Source organism: Natator depressus, chromosome 1 (genome assembly GCF_965152275.1).
Source record: "Natator depressus isolate rNatDep1 chromosome 1, rNatDep2.hap1, whole genome shotgun sequence".
Taxonomy (NCBI): domain Eukaryota; kingdom Metazoa; phylum Chordata; order Testudines; family Cheloniidae; genus Natator; species Natator depressus.
Window position 1 is genome coordinate 79,631,219 of NC_134234.1, and position 23,434 is coordinate 79,654,652.

Below are 23,434 nucleotides of genomic sequence, written 5' to 3' on the forward strand. Positions count from 1 at the left end.
GGGCCTGAGCAAGTCAGTCCCTTGCTGGGACTAGAGGATCTATCAAGGGTGCTCCTTGCAAATCACATGAGCTTGAGATAAAACCAGAAAAAGAGTTCTCGTGGTATTTTGGCATTCAGCGAGGAGGAAGAGACTCTAAGAACTTTAGCCGTGAGGGGAAGGTGAAGAAAAGGGGGCTATGTAGGAAAAGGCCCAGGAAATAGTAGTAGCAGCAGCAAACTGGAGGGAGAAATAGGTGGCTGCAGTGTATAGGGTCCCTAGGTTGGTACCCAGAGTAGTGGGCAGGCCTTGGTCCCCCTGCCAGACAGTGCTGGAGTGGCTGAAGCCCTGGAAAGGGGACATGGCTAGTTTCAAAGCCCAAGAAAAGGGGCTAGATAAAAGGGCCCAGAGACAGGGTTGAAGACCCTGGTGAGGGCAAACAACCCATTCTGACTCGACTTTTTACAAAAAGCCCAAGAAAGGGGCTAGACTCCCGAGGGCCCAGGTACAGGGCTGAAGACACTAACAAGGGCACACCAATTGTCCTTGCTGGACCTTTCTAATCCCGGAAGGGGTTGGTTCGTTTGTTCATTCATTCGTATTGACTGTAAAATTTCGCCAGAAGGCTGAGCCACTGAAGACCTCCCTAATGAGGCTGACTGCCTACGGGGGGGCATCAGGAGCAAGAAAAGGTCTGCAGTATCAGATGCAGCAGTAGGAGGCGCTCAAGAGGTGAGTGGCACCTGGCACAGTTTTGTTTTTAATGTTAAATCTAAATAAATGTGGACAGGTGGTGAAACCAATGACTCATCTTGACCTATAACTAAGGCTAAGATTTTGTCACGGATATTTTTAGCAAAAGTCACAGACAGGTCATGGACAATAATGAAGAATTCACAGAAGCCCGTGACTTGTCCCTGACTTTTACTAAAAATATTCATGATTAAATGAGGATCCTGGGCAGCTGCGGGTAGGGTTGGGAGCTCCAGGGACCTCCACCACCCATGGGGGTTCAGAGCTCCAAAGACCCCTTCTGCTGGCACCTTGAAGCTATGGGGATCCCCCTGGGAGCTGCGGGGGGCTCCTCTTGCTTGGGGCTCCTCAGGTGGCAGGGAACCATGCAGCTCCCAGCCGGCGCTGGCTGAAGTCACAGAATCCATGACTTCCATGACGTCCGTACTAAATCACAGCCTTACCTATAACTATTGTTAAATAGTAATTTTGTTTATGCAGAAAAAAGGAGGAGGGGGCAGAGGTTAAATCTGTAGTGAGACTCCAAGCAGGAGGAGCCTGGGAAATGTTATGAAGAAGCATGTAAATTTCAGGGATAACATTATTATGTTTCATACTCAGTACTACGAGAAAGTGATTGGGATTCATTACCATTGTCAAATGGGTGGTTGGGCATGTTTTGGTTTTGTGGGGGAAGGAGGAAGATGTGCTTCTTGCTGTCCACCCAACTGAGGGGCAGGACCCAGTATCTCCTCCTGCAGGGCCCCTTTGAATAGTTCTTTCTAAATTTAGATGTATTCTTTCCCATAACTCATGCCTCAAAGCACACCACAGCTGATGAAACTCTATAGTACATGATCATAGAATATCAGGGTTGGAAGGGACCTCAGGAGGTCATCTAGTCCAACCCCCTGCTCAAAGCAGGGCCATCCCCAAGTTTTGCCCCAGATCCCTAAATGGCCCCCTCAAGGATTGAACTCACAGCCCTGGGTTTAGCAGGCCAATGCTCAAACCACTGAGCTATCCCTCCCCCTGAATGTTTAAATGGTTCTGCATTTTCAGAAGTCATGATGCAATCTGAGTTGCTTGTTCCCAGGAAGCACCAGACTGCAGCTTTAATTTGAAGAAAAGTGGTCTAGCTTAGCGTGGGAGACCTTGCTCATGCCACTACTGGATTGGGTATGAGAGCTGCTGGACTTCTCCCTGTAGACAGAAAGCTTCCTGCCTGTTACACTTTAAGTGACAGAAGTGTGGGGGGACTGCTAAAACCTGTACAAAATGCCCATTTCAGGTAATGGGTAGAGAGTCTAGATAGTTCTTATTTCCGTCAGACTGGAAATATTGAAAATAGGCGAGTTCAAGAATGGGTTAAAGGGTTAAACAGTATTTTTAAACTGTATATTGCCCATTTCAATTTTGATCAGTTTGACAGCATGAATGGAAATTAGCTTGTGACAGGCTTATGCTGCCCCTGTGGGAGGGCCTACCTGGGCCCAGCAGGTGAGATAAAAAGGGGCTGGTGGCTTCTACCAAGGACCAGTTCTAGGTGGAACTGGGACATGAAGAAAGGATCTTCCCTCTCTTCATCCAAGATGCCCGGACCAATCAGGACTTAACACTGACTGCACATTTTGATTATACCAATGAAGGATTGTGGGTTAGTGTTATGGAATTTAAAGTTGAGGGGTCCATCTTGAATTAAGTATCAGTTTATTACTCTAAAATTAAAGCAAGCTTGCTTTGTGAGTATGTGGCAAAGCTGTTTTGGAGTCCACTGGAAATGAGTTGGTGATTCTAGCAGAGGTGAGTCCACAAAAAGTCTCCATCACATCTGACATCCTTCCTGACAATTGCAGCAGATACTCCAGGAACTGAATGAATATGGGCAGATAATTGCCCTCTTGCTTGTTGTGCTGGTTCCTCCAGGTCAGGACAGAGGCACACTGCTTCCATCTGTACTGTATCCGTTCTATGGATTAAAAAAGGTTTGCTAATCTGTCATTTAAACTCACATAAAACATACTAAAAAAAGAGTAGAGGTCAAATAAAGGGAGAGATGTCCACCAAATCAGGATAGTGTTAGCAAAGGTAAGATAGCTCGTCAAAACAAATGGCAAGGGAGGAAGTTGAGATAAATCAGAAGCTGAATGCAAACTTCAAAAGGGAATTTAAACATGAATCAGATTCCATAAGTACCAAAGCATCTGAGGTTTTAAGAGCCTTAAATGTGAATAAGATTTTGAACTTAATTGTCAGCTTCAGAGGTAACCATGTAAACTCCTGAATGGAAGGCTAATATGGAAATTGGGGAGGCTGTAACAAGTTAAACAAGCAGCAGCATTTTTAGTGGCTCCTGGGAGGAACAGAAAAATCTGAAAGGCTAGCAAGATGATCATTATAATAATAAAGGTGAGAGAAAAAATTACAGTGAGAAACAAACAGGTAATATTTGATGTTAGACTTATGGAGGATACAAAATCTGGCAATTGTTACTAATATGAGTGGCAAATGATAGGTCAGCATAAAAAATATATGAACATTGTCACAAATTGGATGATGTCATGTAGGAAGACTAGAACTTTAAAGTTAGACAACTGGGAAAAAACCATGAGCTAAATCCACATTTAGACCTCTAACTACCATTTGAGGTACCTATGTCCAAAATTTAGATCCTCAAAACCCCTGCTTAGCAGCCACCTAACCCTGTACGCACAAAGTCCATAGATAGCTAAGATTCCCTTCGTGCCTAAATTTCTGGTGGTGCACATGTGCACTGCTACATAAATCCTAACTTTGCGGAGGTGCCTGGTGCCTAAGCCCCAGCAGGATTCACAAACTATGTTCCCCCACCTCTCCTGTGGCATCCAATCCAGCTCTAAGGCACTCTTTTGCAATCTTTCCATTTGAAGCTGTTCCACTTTGTATTAATAAACACATTTATTAGAACAGGGAATTGGTATCCAACCTTCCAGGTGAGTGCCCTCACCAATGGGCTAATGAGTCATTGTAATTTTTTCTCTGGCCTAGTGAATTTATACAAATCTCTTCTCCCCCTCAGGCCAAGGGAGGATTTGAACCAGATGTCAACCACATCCAAGGTGAGTATCCAAACCACAGGGCTAAAAGTTATGCGGGTGCTCCTTCCCTTCCTACACTGACTTCTTGCTAAAATGGCATAGGTGCCTCCTTGCAGCCAGGACTTAGGCACTTATCTGCAAGAGAGGGGCAGGGTTTAGTACACACCTCTCAGCTTGGCATCACCTATTTTAGGCAACAAGCTGCGTAACATCCTGGCTTTCGTGAATCCCATTCGAGGCACCTCTCTCTCCCCATTCATGGTATGAGGAGCCTAGGTGCCAAATTCAGGCTTTGTGACTCCAGTGATTTTTTTTTTTTCTAGACACCTAAGAGTTTCTTTGTGAATCTGGCCCTAGGTGCCTAACTCCAGGGCAGGGGGAGGCACCTCCCTTCACTCAGGATTCATAGCCATGAATCTTCTCCTGGAATTAGTCACCTAATCCAGGTCAGCTGTTTGTCTCAGAAAGCTGAGGAGGTGCCCCCACTCCCATACCCAATAACCCAGTGGTTGGACCACTCAACCATAACATAGGAGATTCAGGTTCAAACTCGCACTCTGCCTGAGTACAAGGAGGGACTTGAACTTGTGTCTCCAACCGCACAGGTGTGTGCCCTGAGTTATTGGATAGTGTGGTGGGTATCTCAGGCTCTCCTGTTAAAGCTGGATTCAGTGCCCTGCTCTGGTGACTTCTTTTAAAAAATTATTTATTCACATTAGACCAGCTTCAACAGGAGAAACTGAGCAGCCCCACCTCAGACTATCATATAGTTCAGAGGTTAAAGCATGCGTTCTAGAACTGGCAGGGCTCTCTTCAAATCCCTTCAAAACCTGGAGGTCTCCCCTCATCCCATGTGAGTACCCTAACCACTGAGCTAAAGGTTATGAGGGAGGTTCTTCCCTCCCCTCATCTGTTTTGTGTAAGCTCATCTATAAGGGCCAATCTGGTAGGCGAGCTCTGAGCACACTTATATAGATATGTGCTCATTTTCCAGGTGTGTGTGTGTGTGTGTGTGTATAATATTTACACAGAGACACACACACATCTGGAAAATGAGCGTTATTTTTATATATATATATATATATATAATGTCACCAGCACAGAAACAGTACTAGAACTATTACATAACTTAAAGCCGCAGTAGACTCTAAATATAAAGAAAACAGACCCAGAACAAAAGCTTGAAGCATGCCCATTGCTAAATTGAAAAATCAGGATTAATGCTTACCACAAAGAGCTTGAAAGGACTGGTAGAGAGCTATGAGTCAAACCACTTGACTCGGTAAGTCTGAATAACTGTATGGATAACTCCCATTGACACTAATGGGAGCTGCATGTGTAAATCTCCATGAAGATACCTTGGTAGCAGCTACATTTAAACAAAAGTATTCAAGAAAGGTACTATACAAATAACTTAATCACTTATCTTTTCCTGTTGTAAAAACAACTTTTCTATAAGTGTGCTTCAGTTGCTTCAGCAAATCGCCATGTGATAGTCACTTCGAGTATATCTAAGCAACTAAAATTAATCCTGTGGCTTGTTGTGACTGAAACTGCAGATGACTAGACAGAATTCTAGTTCCCGATAATAGGTTTCCACTCTATTTTGAAATAGACTGCAACAAAGATAATGAAAATGAGATCTGCAATGACCGATAATTGCAATGCTACAGTAAAGGTCTTTACCATACAAGATTAAACATTTCAAATACATGGGAGAAGCATACAGAAACCCCGGCTGGCAAATGACTTTTGTGTGTGCCCTTCTACACACAGTTTTAGAAGCTAAACATTAATTACTATGCAGGATATTCAGTGTGCGAGGTTTAAGAGATTTAAAATTTGCTTGATAATTTCTAAAGAAAAAGAAAGAAAGGTAATGTAAGGCTACAGTGGCTTCTGGAGGTAAAGAGCTTATACAGAGCCGAAGCATCATCACAGTGTGAATTTTAATTTACTGCTTTGAAAATGTAACATGCACTTTATTTTTCACTATGTCTTCATTTTCTTCTGCAGTTATGCAAGTGTTTTTGTAGATAAATTTATACTATTGCTACAGCATATTAAGCTGCAATAAACCTCACAAAACCAAATTCCTCCGCTTACCACAAAACATGATCTAAAGTGAAAGATGTTAACCAGCCAAAGAGTAGAAGTATGTGCTGTGAATAGAAATTACAAATAAAGGAATGGCTGTAGCACATATCAGTAAAAGGCATTCTTACTTTATTATCCTTAGCAAGACACTTTGAAAATACTCTAGCCTGTCTTGCAGATATGATGTTTATAATGTTCCACCAAAGGTGCTACAGTGTCTGACACCAAAAACAATCTTTAAAATCATTTGAGGGAGAAAGATGTACTTCCTAGGTCAACCAATTATTAACAGATTAAATTAATAACCAAAAACTTGAGAAAATACCTATATACCCAAACTTGGATTCAAAATGCAAACTGAACCTGATCAGAACCTTACATAGAAGTTTGAAAATATTTAGTTTTCTACAATTTTAGAACTGGTTGTCTTATAATATTATGTATGAAGTTGAATCAGTGACCAGTATTACTGATGAGTTATCCATTGTTACTGTGAATAGGCAATTAGACAAATTGCTACTGGAGTTCAGCCATTAGGGAAACAGGAAAGTTCTCAAAATTCAGAGTAATAACTTCATAAGGTAGGACTTTACCCAATGTAGGGCCATATTCAGGGCATAAGCAGGCAGAGTTCTAATTCAGTGAAGTCAATGGAGTTGCATATGCTTATGCTAAGGCTGAATGTTCCCCTTAATCCCCTTAACATTTAAAGTTATGGGGACATCATCAGTCACCTAAATTTTCAGCTTGCCCTCTATACCTATGAATAGTCTGTTTGCTTTTGTGTGTAGAATAGAGCTGGATGGAAAATGGGAGGAGGGGTTCCCACAGAAAACTTTGACTATTACATGAAAAAAATTGAAAACTGAAAATTTTGGGCCAAAAAGGGACATTTTCTCCTGTATGTGGGAGTAACGTTTAATTGTTGAGGGAAAGGGAGAAAAAACATTGAGAGGCAAGTCAAAGGCGGGTAATGAAGCATTTTGTTCTCTAGGTCACATGTTTTAAACAAGAGAAGAAAGTCAGCAAAATGAAAACCGATGTAAATCTGATATAATTATATTATTCATTCCAACATGAAAATTGCTTACAAATTTTAATTTTCATAGAATCATAGAATCATAGACTATCAGGGTTGGAAGGGACCTCAGGAGGTCATCTAGTCCAACCCCCTGCTCAAAGCAGGACCGATCCCCAGTTAAATCATCCCAGCCAGGGCTTTGTCAAGCCTGACCTTAAAAACTTCTAAGGAAGGAGATTCCACCACCTCCCTAGGTAACGCATTCCAGTGTTTCACCACCCTCCTAGTGAAAAAGTTTTTCCTAATATCCAACCTAAACCTCTCCCACTGCAACTTGAGACCATTACTCCTTGTTCTGTCATCTGCTATCACTGAGAACAGTCTAGAGCCATCCTCTTTGGAACCCCCTTTCAGGTAGTTGAAAGCAGCTATCAAATCCCCCCTCATTCTTCACTTCCGTAGACTAAACATCCCCAGTTCCCTCAGCCTCTCCTCATAACTTGTGTGTTCCAGTCCCCTAATCATTTTTGTTGCCCTCCACTGGATGCTTTCCAATTTTTCCACATCCTTCTTGTAGTGTGGGGCCCAAAACTGGACACAGTACTCCAGATGAGGCCTCACCAGTGTCGAATAGAGGGGAACGATCACGTCCCTCGATCTGCTGGCTATGCCCCTACTTATACATCCCAAAATACCATTGGCCTTCTTGGCAACAAGGGCACACTGTTGACTCATATCCAGCTTCTTGTCCACTGTAACCACTAGGTCCTTTTCTGCAGAACTGCTGCCGAGCCATTCAATCCCTAGTCTGTAGCGGTGCATTGGATTCTTCCGTCCTAAGTGCAGGACTCTGCACTTGTCCTTGTTGAACCTCATCAGATTTCTTTTGGCCCAATCCTCCAATTTGTCTAGGTCCCTCTGTATCCTATCCCTACTCTCCAGCGCATCTACCTCTCCTCCCAGTTTAGTGTCATCTGCAAACTTGCTGAGGGTGCAATCCACACCATCCTCCAGATCATTTATGAAGATATTGAACAAAACCGGCCCCAGGACCGACCCTTGGGGCACTCCACTTCATACCGGCTGCCATCCAGACATGGAGCCATTGATCACTACCCATTGAGCCCAACAATCTAGCCAGCTTTCTATCCACCTTATAGTCCATTCATCCAGCCCATACTACTTTAACTTGCTGGCAAGAATACTGTGGGAGACCGTGTCAAAAGCTTTGCTAAAGTCAAAGAATAACACGTCCACTGCTTTCCCTTCATCCACAAAACCAGTTATCTCATCATAGAAGGCAATTAGATTAGTTAGGCATGACTTGCCCTTGGTGAATCCATGCTGACTGTTCCTGATCACTTTCCTCTAAGTGCTTCAGAATTGATTCCTTGAGGAGCTGCTCCATGATTTTTCCAGGGACTGAGGTGAGGCTGACTGGCCTGTAGTTCCCAGGATCCTCCTTCTTCCCTTTTTTAAAGATGGGCACTACATTAGCCTTTTTCCAGTCATCCGGGACCTCCCCCGATCGCCATGAGTTTTCAAAGATAATGGCCAATGGCTCTGCAATCACATCCGCCAACTCCTTTAGCACTCTCCCATGCAGCACATCCGGCCCCATAGACCTGTGCTCGTCCAGCTTTTCTAAATAGTCCCAAACCACTTCTTTTTCCACGGAGGGCTGGTCACCTCCTCCCCATGCTGTGCTGCCCAATGCAGTAGTCTGGGAGCTGAACTTGTTCGTGAAGACAGAGGCAAAAAAAAGCGTTGAGTACATTAGCTTTTTCCACATCCTCTGTCACCAGTTTGCCTCCCTCATTCAGTGCCTCCACACTTTCCTTGACTTTCTGCTTGTTGCTAACATACCTGAAGAAACCCTTCTTGTTACTCTTAACATCTCTTGCTAGCTGCAACTCCAGGTGTGATTTGGCCTTCCTGATTTCACTCCTGCATGCCCGAGCAATATTTTTACACTCATCCCTGGTCATTTGTCCAATCTTCCACTTCTTGTAAGCTTCTTTTTTGTATTTAAGATCAGCAAGAATTTCTGTTAAGTGGTCGCCTGCCATATTTACTGTTCTTTCTACACATCGGGATGGTTTGTCCCTGTAACCTCAATAAGGATTCTTTAAAATACAGCCAGCTCTCCTAGACTCCTTTCCCCCTCATGTTATTCTCCCAGGGGATCTTGCCCATCAGTTCCCTGAGGGAGTCAAAGTCTGCTTTTCTGAAGTCCAGGGTCCATATTCTGCGGCTTTCCTTTCTTCCTTGTGTCAGGATCCTGAACTTGACCATCTCATGGTCACTGCCTCCCAGGTTCCCATCCACTTTTGCTTCCCCTACTAATTCTTCCCGGTTTGTGAGCAGCAAGTCAAGAAGAGCTCTGCCCCTAGTTGGTTCCTCCAGCACTTGCACCAGGAAATTGTCCCCTACATTTTCCAAAAACTTCCTGGATTGTCTGTGCACCGCTGTATTGCTCTCCCAGCAGATATCAGGGTGACTGAAGTCTCCCATGAGAACCAGTTTGTGCGATCTAGTAACTTCTGCGAGTTGCCGGAAGAAAGCCTCGTCCACCTCATCCCCCTGGTCCGGTGGTCTATAGTAGACTCCCACCACGACATCACCCTTGTTGCTCACGCTTCTAAACTTAATCCAGAGACTCTCAGGTTTTTCTGCAGTTTCATACTTGAGCTCTGAGCAGTCATACTGCTCTCTTATATATAGTGCAACTCCCCCACCTTTTCTGCCCTGTCTGTCCTTCCTGAACAGCTTATCTCCATCCATGACAGTACTCCAGTCATGTGAGTTATCCCACCAAGTCTCTGTTATTCCAATCACATCATAATTCCTTGACTTTGCCAGGACTTCCAGTTCTCCCTGCTTGTTTCCCAGGCTTCTTGGATTTGTGTATAGGCACTTGAGATAACCTGCTGATCGCCCCTCTTTCTCCGTATGAGGTAGGAGCCCTCCCCTCTCACGCGCTCCTGCTCCTGCTTCCTCCTGGTATCCCACTTCCCCACTTACCTCAGAGCTTTGGTCTCCTTCCCCCGGTGAACCTAGTTTAAAGCCTTTGAATCAGCTGAACTATTAAGTTTTCAATATAGCTTTGAAACATTATTCCACCACTCACAACAGCAAAAATATGAGGGGCTTCGGAAAGTTCATTTGCAAGTGTTGTTTGGGGCAGAGACAAAAGATCCTGTAGAAATCCCCATAAGCAGCCAGGCTTAGAAAGACAGGCATATGTTCTGTATTAAGTAAACCAGATCCCGGAAAAGAGGTGAACTTGACCTTATGTAGCGCACACAAACCTTAGCTGGAGTAGAATGGAGACTCCACCCAGTCACAGGGTATAAAGCCTATATGTTTGCAGAGTGAATTATTTGAAGGATCCAGATATCAATAAATAGGTAACCAGCCAATATGCAATAATGCTTCTATTTGGAACATGGCTAACCAGATTAACATATCAATATATACTGCCATGACTAGATGAATGTAAAAGTGGCTTCCATCATTAATAGCTCTGTCTAGGTCACTTTAAATATACTCATGTTGGAGAAGAGTGGGCCTCTAAACGGTTTGCTCAGTGGCTGAATTGAACACAGCAATATGTTCAGTAAAACCGAATTCCAAATGGAGCACAAACTATTTTTCAATGCATCAAAAACACAGACATATGGAGAGATTGTGCATTAAAACTGGTATGCATATTAGTCCTATATCCTAAGCCCCAGTAAAAGACTTTTCTAATTGGTTATGAAATATATTAGAAATCCTTAGTCTCCTATAAATTTTGAAAAGATTAATAAGGTCTCAAATGTGAGCAGCATTATGGGCAGTTTACAGTAATTTGTAGAGCTATTTATTTGCATCCTTAAACAGAACAACCCAAACATTTTAATACTGAAACAATGTATTTAATATCATACACCAATCTCAAATTCCTTAACATTTTGAAATATTTTTCACTCTTCCATTTGGCAACTACCAGGTTTCATAAAAAAGTGCTTTTATTCTACTCTTCTGAGTTTTGTGTGTGTGAATTTGGTACTCATGAAAGGTACTAGACTAACCATTTTTATTTATTTATTATATATCTCACTGCTGTTGGAAGGGGGATTCAAATGATTCCAGTGGACCTGAGCAAGTTAGGGGTCCATAAAGGGCCCTGGTTTGGTGACGGGAGTTGTTTTGTTTTTCAACTTCTCTTTTTTTTTTCTTCCTTTGTGGGGGCCCTAACCTTTTCCATCTTCAGCCCCCAAGGACCATTCAGGGCCCTGTTTAATGCTTTGTAGATTTCATAGCTATCCACACCAAAACAGGGGAGGGTGTTATGGAGATTATTTTAGAGAAGCTGAAAAAAGATGGTTTAGATATTGCTGATTGCAGAGGACAAAGCTATGACAATGGAATTAATATGGCTGCAATAGGTGTTCAAAATCAAATTCTCAGGTAAATTGTAAGGTGATGAGTCATCTCTGAAGTAGACACTGATTAAGTCACATCCAGTAATGAGTCATTCCTGTGCTAGGCTCCAGCTAATCCACAAGCCGGTCTGTTGACTCAATTCAGGTATTTCAGACTCAGAGAAACAGCCACTCAGTCTCCCACAAGAGTGTTTCATGGATTGGACCTCTCCTCTGTCAGATATTGGTAACTGACTCCTGCTCCAGCCCTAGTCCTGTTCTAATCTTGTTCCAGCACTGCTTTGGACTCCTGATTCCAGCTCTGACCCCTTGCTCCCACAACTAGACCCAACTGCCACTGTTCCGATCACTAGGCATGATTAACCACATCATAGTTTCTGACATAAATCACTACGTGTCTTTCATCCCATGTACTGTCCACTCACTGAATCTTATTGGAGAACTGCTGCAATGGTTTTCCCCAAGCTGTTCTATTTTTTTTTTTAATTGTTCAAAGATTGTATACCTTGTTTTCCACGTTCATTGGGATTTGCTGAAAAATTACATTAGTGTTACATTAAAATGCCAAAGCATGCCGAGATTACCTCTACCTTGGCTGACCAACTGTCTACTACACAATCAGGTTGAGGGTGTTTTTGTTGCTTTAGACTAAACTAGAGCTTTGAGAATAGCATTGAGCTCTTTGACAGTTTTTTGTGAGAAATCTGTAAGGGTGACTTAGAAATGAAGTCGCCCATTGATCTTCTTGGCTACATTCATAAAAGGGCTTTTAGATTTAAGTTTCCATATACAGAAATAGTACTGCATACTTTTTGCTGTCTTCCTCTAACTGGGGCTGTTACTGAAAAGCTAAAATTAATCAAGCCCTATCTAAGAATGCCTATGGGGTAAAAGAGGTTAAGCAATCTAGCTGTTATTTCTATAGGGAACTCGGAAACATGGCAGGTTGGGATGAGCTAATTAATGAGATTCCTAGCCTGCTCTGAAACCAGATCCCTTTGTAAAATTACTTTGTGGTGATTTCAGGGTTTGTTTTGGGGGCATTGTTTTTCAGTTTTTGTTGTGGGCGGGTGGAGGGGTGTCCAGATTTGAGTATTCAAACCAGGCCCAGAACACACATGGCACAGCACTGATATATATGATGCAGAAGTGTGCATGCCACTTAATAGGTAAAATAAAATTGAAAAAGGCAAAGTCCCAATTTAGAGGAACTTACATTCAGCATGAAATCAAGGGCACAACAAACATGACAGATCACGGTGAGAAAGAAACTGGGAAATGGGGTGATAGTGGAAAGCCATAAGAGGAGAATGCTACTCAGTGAGAGCAGTTTGCCCACAGAAATCCAACTTTGTACGTAGATTATTTACCAAAATTCGTGTTGATTTTCTTCACTTTTATTAAATACCTGTATAGGGAGACATTTTGAAAAACACATATAGGAGTTAGGAGGACAAGTGCCATTGAAAATAAATGGGACTTGTGCTCCTAAATCCCTTACGTGTTTTTGAAAATTTCACCCCATCATTTAAATATCTTTCTCTGGTAGACTGTCTGTGAAAGACATTAGGGAAAAAGTCTCTTCAGGAGGCATTTGAATGTTGTCAACTAACAGACATGTAGAAAACTATCTTAGGTGATCATGAGACAAAGATCAGAGTAAGAGAAGGAAGACAAAATTCCTGTTTCCGCAGAACAGGTACAGCACATGCAGGGACAATGGCAGCGTCCCCACATTCTCCTGGCAATGTGCCTAAAGCCTGACCTGGAGGTATCACCTTTACAAATGGGAGTGTTGTTCAGTCTTCATATCCATTCAGTTTGTGGCCTTTCAGCTGAAACTGCCACCAACTATACAGATTAGTGCCAAATGTGGGGGTTTCTTGCTGTGTGGACACATGACCTCAGGAACTGGACTGAGACCATCAAATGCCTTAGACGTTGAATAGTCATGAGATAGTAATTTCACGATGCCTAGGTCCCTTTCTTGAACTGATACAGTTAATTTAGAACCCCATAAGGTGTATGAGTAGCTTAAACTTTAACCTCCAACATACATTACATTGCAAATTCAATGCAAATAAATGAAAAGTAATGCATATTGGAGGGAAAAATTTAAACTATTCATAGACCTTACTGGGTTCTAAATTAACTGCATCAGCTCAAGAAGAAGTATCATTGTAGACTGCTCAATGAAGACTTTTGCTCAAGGTACAGCTGCATTGTAAAAAGCAAACAATAATTTACCTTTGCATAAGGAATAGGATGGTGAATAATACAGAGAATATTATGCCTTTATATAAAGCAATAGTGCGGCCTCATCCAGAATACTATGTGCATTACTGGTCATTTCATTTCAAAAAGAGTATTACAGAATTGGAGTTGGTTCAGAGAAAGGTGATGAGAATGAACAAGAGCACTGAAAATTTCTCATATGAAAAGAAATTGAAGGGACTGGGATCATTTACCTTAGAAAGAAGATGAATAAGAAGAGACCTGATAATGGGTAGATCAAAAACTTCTATTCTCCCTTTCTCATAACAGCAGAACACGGGGACATTCCATTAAGTTAGAGGGTGGGAAATTCAAAAGCAATAAAAGAAAATACTTTTAACCACAACATGTAGTTAAATGGTGGGGAAAAACTGCCACAGGAAGTTGCTGAGGTCAAGAACTTAATCAGATTCATAAAGGAGTTGGACATTTATATGGATAAGGACAATCCAAAATTATAATTAAACATACCAATTTTTGTGGAAGGAATATTGTGCTGAGGTGTCCACCCCACACAAGTGCTGAGTGGGTTAATGTGGGCCAAAAGGGGCCAATTAAATCTTATGCTGCACCCAGAAGGAAACCATGGATAGATAAAACCTAATGGTAGATGAAGTCCAGCTTCAGGTGGACCTGTGATAGGATTATAAACCAGCAAGTGAGAGCAGGAAGGCGGTGTGCAGTCACTCTCTAGAGGGGAAGGGAGTTGGCTAGTCATAGGAATTACAGCCTGACAGTCAAATACTTGTATGAATGTGTATATAACTATTGCCATGAAACAGGAGCTTTGCACTGGTGCTTTTATAAATGTGAATAAATCAACAAATACATTTAAAAATGAGGCCCGTATCGATCTGAAATGAGGTCCTCAGCCATCCTCCTACATAACAGGTAGTCTCCTTACACTGCACCTCTGTGCCCTGGGATGCACTCTTCCAGACAATCCAGACAGTTTTGCTGAGATCAAGGAGGAACACTGTCTGTCCAAAGTCAGAACCAATGAAAATGACTGTGCATATTAAAGGCAGCCCACAGACACTGGTGAGTTGCCAGTGCAAACTTCAACAGTGCAGTGTTTGGAAGCCCTATTAGAAAGGTTCATCTGCAAAGCATTTTTGATGGGCAAGTAGTATGTAAGTATAACAGTAAATAATCATCTCCTCTCCAAAGGAGTACAAGTTAAATGTAAAAAACAATTGTTAGAAAGTAAGAAATTTATATACAACATCACATGTTTCCATGCAGTTCATCAGTTCTGATCCTTTAGCTGATGGCAAATATGAGAAGGAAACAAAACCACAAGACAAAGAAATCCGGAAGATTTAAAGCAATGTGGTATATTTAAATAAAAATATTTCCAAGAGCATCACTTCTGTGTAAAATCAGAGGATATTTCCTGTGACTAAGGTTGGTTTTTTAGCAAAATACTAACCTTCCATCTAAATCTTCTATTTAGGTTTTTAACTGTGTCCATCATCGCCTTAACTGAGGACTTATTCTTATATCAATGTATATCAGGAATAACTCCATTAAAGTCAATAGAGTTACACCCGTGTAAAACTGGTATGAGTAGAGAATCAGACCCAAAGGGTCAAAGTCTTTATTATTTGAGCGCAACTGGTAAAAACACTGAAGACATCATTCAAACTATGTGTGAGTGATCCCACTCAACAAATTAATGTTTCCTTATTTTAATGCAAATTAACCAGAATGTCTGTCTGTTCTACAGTGTAATAGAACTACAGCTATGATAAATAGTATTTATTACCCAAAACTGAACACCCACAATCAACTAAGTTCTTACCAGGTTTTCCTTGATTTGCTTTTAATTGGAATTTAAGTTTTGTTTACCTCGGTTTATATCATCATATTTGTATTTCCCTAATACTTCTAGTATTTACAACTGGATTATAGCCCAGTGAATGGTAAATTTCACTACTTTTTCTAATACTCAAACTGGCTTTCTTCAGACTAGTGGATCTGAAGGAATTGGCAGTGCTATGACTGTACAACATTATAAAATGACTTCAATCATAAGATGGTGTCCATTACACACCAGCCTGTGGTTCTGTCCCTAGCTAAGTGCAGCCTAAACAGTTCATCACATTCAAAATCAAGGCAGGAGGTTCAACTTTCTAATCATAGCCATATACAGAATTTATGTTAGTAATACCTTTGTAAGAAGCGTCTCTCAAATTATGCCAGTCAAGATTTAAAAATGCAGCTGTTTCTATTTTTTTTCCTTTCTCAACCCCATCCTACACAGATTCATTGTTATAAAAAGCGAGCTATAAATAAATATATAGACACACATTACAATGTCTGTATATTATTTTCTCCTTAGTGATTACACACTGATATGATGGAAGGAGTATTTGGGGTTCAGGGGGTTCCCTTGTTAAAATTCTGCTAACCAGTTTAATGAAGGTTGGGATGTTTAGCCTGCCTATGAAGGCTAACCAAATCTCTGAATACTGTGAATTCATCCCTTCCAGAGATGACATATAAATTACTTCTTAGTAAATTACTTACAAGTGTTTTGCCTTTAGAATAGACCAGATTGCAATTACTTTGAAGAAAAAAAATCCAGGAGAGGATTCTGCTTGGCACACTTATAAAGTCTGCAGACTATTCAGATTATACAAATTGAACTCTATGCTATACTGTTAATAAACTCCACATATTTTTGCAGGAAGAGAGTATAAGTATTTTTAGAAAAGTGCTGTTTAATATGTTTACAAACATACACCAGGTTTGTCACTGGCTAAGAGGGAAAACTTTTGTTTGGAATCCTTTGTTAACATACTGGCAGCACATCACTGCAAACAAGTGAAGTGAATGTTTAGAGGCATAAAAACAGTATAAAGATAAGTGTTATTTTGGGCCCGCTCTGGTAAGTTTTATGTCCATCTCTCAGCTGACCTCATTGCTCTAAGCATCCCATAAGGACAGAGTGAAAAATGGGATGAACTAACTGGTTCAATTTACCTTGTGCTGCATCACTAACAAAATAAAGATGAGTGTGACATCTATCAGTTTCCTGGTATTCATTTGCCATGTTACCACTCACATCATTTTATTTTTCTCTATTCTGCCCTTTATACCATTTGATCTTGGAAATAAGAAAAAGATACAGATGATGTCTAGTGCTCAGTGACTGAGTCACTGAATCTTAGAGAATTGAGAATATCAAAGAGATCAGGGTCAGTAAAACACCTCTCTGAACACATTTGAAACTTCTCCAGAAGAAAAAGACACTTCTTAAATATCAGAATTCCGAATTTTAATTATGCTGTCTTGAGCTATATAGAGTAGAAGAGTATGCAACAAAAACGAGAGAAAAAGATAAAACACACTAGATACAAACATGATAGTTCTCAGGCACTAAAAGTAAACCTCTCTACCCTGTTAAAACAAAGTCTTTGTTTCATTGTAGGTAGAAATTCAACATAGGAATACAATGCTGATCATGGAAGGATTATACCTGTCATGTATTAGCATGTATGGCAAAATGCTGATGAAAGGAACGGATGCTGATATTCTAGGTTTAAGTCAAACAAGTACAAGTCAAACACAATGCAAAATGTCTGTAAGCTAATGTCAGATTTTGAAAGGAGATTTTGCAAACACAAAGAGAGAGCGAGAGAGAGAGAGCGTGTGTATGCCTGATGGGGCACAGGGTTTTGTTGTATAAAGGTTTTAACAGCATGAATTTGAAATGGTTACATTATACACATCACAAAGGTACAAGTACAACGTTATTCCTAATGAAAGAATTAAAATCTTTATGTCACAACAACACAGTGTCATGTATTCTCTCTCTTATACAGAAAAAAAAACCATTAAAACTAGAATGTCAGCATCCATTCCTTTCATGGGTATTTTGGTCTATATGCTGCTACTACATGACAGGTGTAATCATTAAGAACATAAGAAAGGCCATACTGGGTCAGACCAAAGGTCCAACTTGCCCAGTATCCTGTCTTCCAACAGTGGCCAATGCCAGGTGCCCCAGAGGGAATGAACAGAATAGGTAATCATCAAGTGATCCATTCCTTGTCGCCCATTCCCAGCTTCTGGCAAACAGAAGTTAGGGACACCATCCCTGCCCATCCTAGCTAATAGCCATTGATGGACTTATCCTCCATGAATTTATCTAGTTCTTTTTTGAACCCTGTTATAGTCTTGGCCTTCACAAGATCCTCTGGCAAAGAGTTCCACAGGTTGACTGTGCGTTGTGTGAAGAAATACTTCCTTTTGTTTGTTTTAAACCTCCTGCCTATTAATTTCATTTGGTGACCCCCAGTTCTTGTGTTTTAAACAAAATTAAAATTGGAATCTTCAGGGCCTAAGAGATATCTTGATATTTGTAGAATGCGATCTACATCAGCATTAATACGGCGATGTATGAAGTATCAAGAAAAAAGAAAAGGAGTACTTGTGGCACCTTAGAGACTAACCAGTTTATTTGAGCATGAGCTTTCGTGAGCTACAGCTCACTTCATCGGATGCATAGCATATTGTGGAAACTGCAGAAGACATTATATACACACAGAGACCATGAAACAAAACTTCCTCCCACCCCACTGTCCTGCTCGTAACAGCTTATCTAAAGTGATCATCAAGGGAGGGCCATTTCCAGCACAAATCCAGGTTTTCTCACCCTTCCCCCCGCCCCCCCCACAGACACACATACAAACTCACTCTCCTGCTGGTAATAGCCCATCCCTCTTTGAAACCTCTCTTTATAATGCGCATGATAATCAAGGTGGGTCATTTCCAGCACTAATCCAGGTTTTCTCACCACCGCCACCCCCCCACACACACACCCCCCTTCCAAAAACCACACACACAAACTCACTCTCCTGCTGGCAATAGCTCATCTTACAATGTGCACAGCAATAATCCAAGTTTAACCAGAACGTCTTGGGGGGGGGGGTTAGGCTACCTTGCATAATGACTTAGCCACTCCCAGTCTCTATTCAAGCCCAAATTAATAGTATCCAATTTGCAAATGAATTCCAATTCAGCAGTTTCTCGCTGGAGTCTGGATTTGAAGTTTTTTTGCTTTAAGATAGCGACCCTCATGTCTGTGATTGCGTGACCAGAGAGATTGAAGTGTTCTCCGACTGGTTTATGAATGTTATAATTCTTAACATCTGATTTGTGTCCATTTATTCTTTTACGTAGAGACTGTCCAGTTTGACCAATGTACATGGCAGAGGGGCATTGCTGGCACATGATGGCATATATCACATTGGTGGATGTGCAGGTGAACGAGCCTCTGATAGTGTGGCTGATGTTATTAGGCCCTGTGATGGTGTTCCCTGAATAGATATGTGGGCACAGTTGGCAACGGGCTTTGTTGCAAGGATAGGTTCCTGGGTTAGTGGTTCTGTTGTGTGGTATGTGGTTGTTGGTGAGTATTCGCTTCAGGTTGGGGGGCTGTCTGTAGGCAAGGACTGGCCTTTCACCCAAGATTTGTGAGAGTGTTGGGTCATCCTTCAGGATAGGTTGTAGATCCTTAATAATGCGTTGGAGGGGTTTTAGTTGGGGGCTGAAGGTGACGGCTAGTGGCGTTCTGTTATTTTCTTTGTTAGGCCTGTCCTGTAGTAGGTGACTTCTGGGAACTCTTCTGGCTCTATCAATCTGTTTCTTCACTTCCGCAGGTGGGTATTGTAGTTGTAAGAATGCTTGATAGAGATCTTGTAGGTGTTTGTCTCTGTCTGAGGGGTTGGAGCAAATGCGGTTGTATCGCAGAGCTTGGCTGTAGACGATGGATCGTGTGGTGTGGTCAGGGTGAAAGCTGGAGGCATGTAGGTAGGAATAGCGGTCAGTAGGTTTCCGGTATAGGGTGGTGTTGATGTGACCATCGTTTATTAGCACTGTAGTGTCCAGGAAGTGGATCTCTTGTGTGGACTGGACCAGGCTGAGGTTGATGGTGGGATGGAAATTGTTGAAATCATGGTGGAATTCCTCAAGGGCTTCTTTTCCATGGGTCCAGATGATGAAGATGTCATCAATATAGCGCAAGTAAAGTAGGGGCGTTAGGGGACGAGAGCTGAGGAAGCGTTGTTCTAAATCAGCCATAAAAATGTTGGCATACTGTGGGGCCATGCGGGTACCCATAGCAGTGCCGCTGATCTGAAGGTATACATTGTCCCCAAATGTAAAATAGTTATGGGTAAGGACAAAGTCACAAAGTTCAGCCACCAGGTTAGCCGTGACATTATCGGGGATAGTGTTCTTGATGGCTTGTAGTCCATCTTTGTGTGGAATGTTGGTGTAGAGGGCTTCTACATCCATAGTGGCCAGGATGGTGTTATCAGGAAGATCACCAATGGATTGTAGTTTCCTCAGGAAGTCAGTGGTGTCTCGAAGGTAGCTGGGAGTGCTGGTAGGGCCTGAGGAGTGAGTCTACATACCCGGACATTCCTGCTGTCAGGGTGCCAATGCCTGAGATGATGGGGCGCCCAGGATTTCCAGGTTTATGGATCTTGGGTAGTAGATAGAATATCCCAGGTCGGGGTTCCAGGGGTGTGTCTGTGCGGATTTGATCTTGTGCTTTTTCAGGAAGTTTCTTGAGCAAATGCTGTAGATGCTTTTGGTAACTCTCAGTGGGATCAGAGGGTAATGGCTTGTAGAAAGTGGTGTTGGAGAGCTGCCGAGCAGCCTCTTGTTCATATTCCGACCTATTCATGATGACAACAGCACCTCCTTTGTCAGCCTTTTTGATTATGATGTCAGAGTTGTTTCTGAGGCTGTGGATGGCATTGTGTTCTGCACGGCTGAGGTTATGGGGCAAGTGATGCTGCTTTTCCACAATTTCAGCCCGTGCACGTCGGCGGAAGCACTCTATGTAGAAGTCCAGTCTGCTGTTTCGACCTTCAGGAGGAGTCCCAAAAAAAAAAAAAAAAAAAAAAAAAAAAAAGAGAAGGATTCTAGGTGGACTCCTCCTGAAGAACTTTGGATCTCTCTTATTGTCTGTTGTGTTCAGACATGGTTTCCAAGAGGGGACTGTCAAAGGCCACACATTCAAGAGACAGTAGAATGTCACATTAATGGCATAAAACTTTGTCTGACAATGATGTTTAGAAGCTGTGTATTTCACACAGATACCACAGATTGATTAAATACTCTACCATAGATTAAATGTTGTGAAGCGAGTGATTTTTAGAGCCTTTGGTTAGACTGCACTTAAAGTCATGTGACCATATTAAGTTAGCTAGCTCTGTAATTAGTGTCCACAATTATATATTAAAAGAAGGCTGATCTCTCCTTGAAGAAGTCCCAGGCAATCTATAATAATACATTGTATTTATATAGCACCATTCATTCAATGTCCTCCAAAGTACTTAATAAAGGTAGTTCAGCCTTATCCCTATTTTACAGATGGGGAAGCTGAGAATGAGAGGTTAAGTGTTCAAGGTCAAAACAGAAGGCAGTGGTCAGGTTAAGAAGAAAACCCTGGTTGCCTGATTCTAACAGTGGTACAGGTGAGATCACCAGGGGCAAAGAGCACACTGCTCCTCTAGAGTGACATCACAGGAGGGTGGCATAGGGAACAGCTTTCACTGTGAGATGGGGGTCACTTCTTTTCATAGGTGCTGGAACTAGGCGTGTTGGGGGTGCTGCTGCACTCCCTGGATTGAAGTGATTTCAGTTATATACAGGATTTACAGTTTAGTTCAAAGGCTCTCAGCACCCCCGCTATGCAAATTGTTCCATCATGCCTGCTTCTTTTGATCTCCTGCCCATCATACAAGACAAAGAAGCCATTCTATGAAAGAAACAATCAAGCGTGGTTATGGTTTTGTGAAGTCCTTTGTCTCACATTGGTCTTCTTGCTGCAGTCTGGACCTGAGGGGAGGAAAAAGGCCACCATGGCACTGAAGGGGTTGTCAAGGCTTGTAAATGTCTTACATTCTTGTTCAATTTCCCATTGCTGACATCCTTCCCCTTCTTTCTCCTTCACCGACATGGATTATTTTAGCTGCTTTTGTAATCTCATTACCACACTGGTTACTCCTTCCTGTTACAGCAAGGTCCTTCCTGCAGATAAATGGAAAGAAACACTACAAACTTTAAAAAGAAGCAGTAATTTTAAACTTCAAATTATTCAACATTTTAAATCCAAACCCCAAACTAGGGAATGCACTGGTGGTTACAGCAACTTCCCTGCAGTTAAACTCTGCTCAGGACTTTTTGGCTAATAGCAGAGCCAGAATTAGAAGTGATCTTTTAAGCAAAGTATGTTGTGAGCAGGAGGAAGTTGGGGAACTTTGCAGATAAAAGTGCAATAATGCTACTGCATTAGAGTAACTGAAGGAAGCTTGTATTATAAGTACCCTATAATTATTCCCTGGTTTAGACTAAGTTTGGTTTCATTTTCACAAATAGCTATGTTAACCACTTCACTTGGTCATTTTGCTATTGATGTCTCATGCCAATGCTTAACCTCACTGGGTTAAGTCAGGATTTTTACAGTTTTAGATATTTGTGAGAAGACACTAAAAATGACTGCAGTCAACAAAACTGACCTTTCTGAAAGTGATCCAGCCATCAGTGGTCTAAGAACTACATCTCCCACAGCAGATGTAACATCATCTGGCACCCATTGTCATAAAGATATTTGTCTGATGTATGAGTAACATACAAATGAAAACAGGGACTGCTGGAGATGGATGTGATTTCCAAGGAAGCACTTGTCAGTCAAGACTGTGGAGAATGAGGAAGTTGTGTATATTTTTATAAGTATTATATGCACGTCTTATCTGTTAGCCTGCCTGACTGTCAGGCGTTAAATCCAAGAGGGCAGTAAATAGGAGATGAAAAAATGGCAACGATAAGTCTCCTTCAGGCAACAGTGCAGGAGCATTCCCCAGCTATTAATTGGGGAATGCTCCTGCTTGACTCCCAGCAGGCTGGAATAACTTACTCTTCCCAAGGCTGAAAGCCTAGGATCAAAGGGGATCCTAACCTTAAAGATGCTGGCCTAGAGAAGGAGAGGAATAAGGTTGTCAGAAGCTTGAGAATGAAGACACAACCAGAGAGCATGATCATAGAATCATAGAATCACAGAATATCAGGGTTGGAAGGGACCTCAGGAGGTCATCTAGTCCAACCCCCTGCTCAAAGCAGGACCAATCCCCAATTAAATCATCCCAGCCAGGGCTTCATCAAGCCTGACCTAAAAAACTTCTAAGGAAGGAGATTCTACCACCTCCCTAGGTAATGCATTCCAGTGTTTCACCACCCTCCTAGTGAAAAAGTTTTTCCTAATATCCAACCTAAACCTCCCTCACTGTAACTTGAGACCACTACTCTTTGTCCTGTCATCTTCTACCACTGAGAATAGTCTAGAACCATCCTCTTTGGAACCACCTCTCAGGTAGTTGAAAGCAGCTATCTAATCCCCCCTCATTCTTCTCTTCTGCAGACTAAACAATCCCAGTTCCCTCAGCCTCTCCTCATAACTCATGCGTTCCAGACCTCTAATCATTTTTGTTGCCCTTCGCTGGACTCTCTCCAATTTTTCCACATCCTTCTTGTAGTGTGGGGCCCAAAACTGGACACAGTACTCCAGATGAGGAGTCACCAATGTCGAATAGAGGGGAACGATCACGTCCCTCGATCTGCTGGCTATGCCCCTACTTATACATCCCAAAATGCCATTGGCCTTCTTGGCAATAAGGGCACACTGTTGACTCATATCCAGCTTCTCGTCCACTGTCACCCCTAGGTCCTTTTCTGCAGAACTGCTGCCTAGCCATTCGGTCCCTAGTCTATAGCGGTGCATTGGATTCTTCCGTCCTACGTGCAGG

The 23,434-nt window shown here is 42.0% G+C and overlaps 1 long non-coding RNA gene across 1 annotated transcript; it reads left to right on the forward strand.

Moving 5' to 3' along the window:
• The first annotated feature begins 562 nt into the window (after positions 1–562).
• LOC141982290 (uncharacterized) lies at positions 563–14,919 on the forward strand. Its single transcript, XR_012638015.1, has 3 exons — positions 563–711; positions 3,770–3,809; positions 14,856–14,919. It is a non-coding gene; the product is annotated as an uncharacterized LOC141982290 (long non-coding RNA).
• The last annotated feature ends 8,515 nt before the right edge of the window (positions 14,920–23,434 follow it).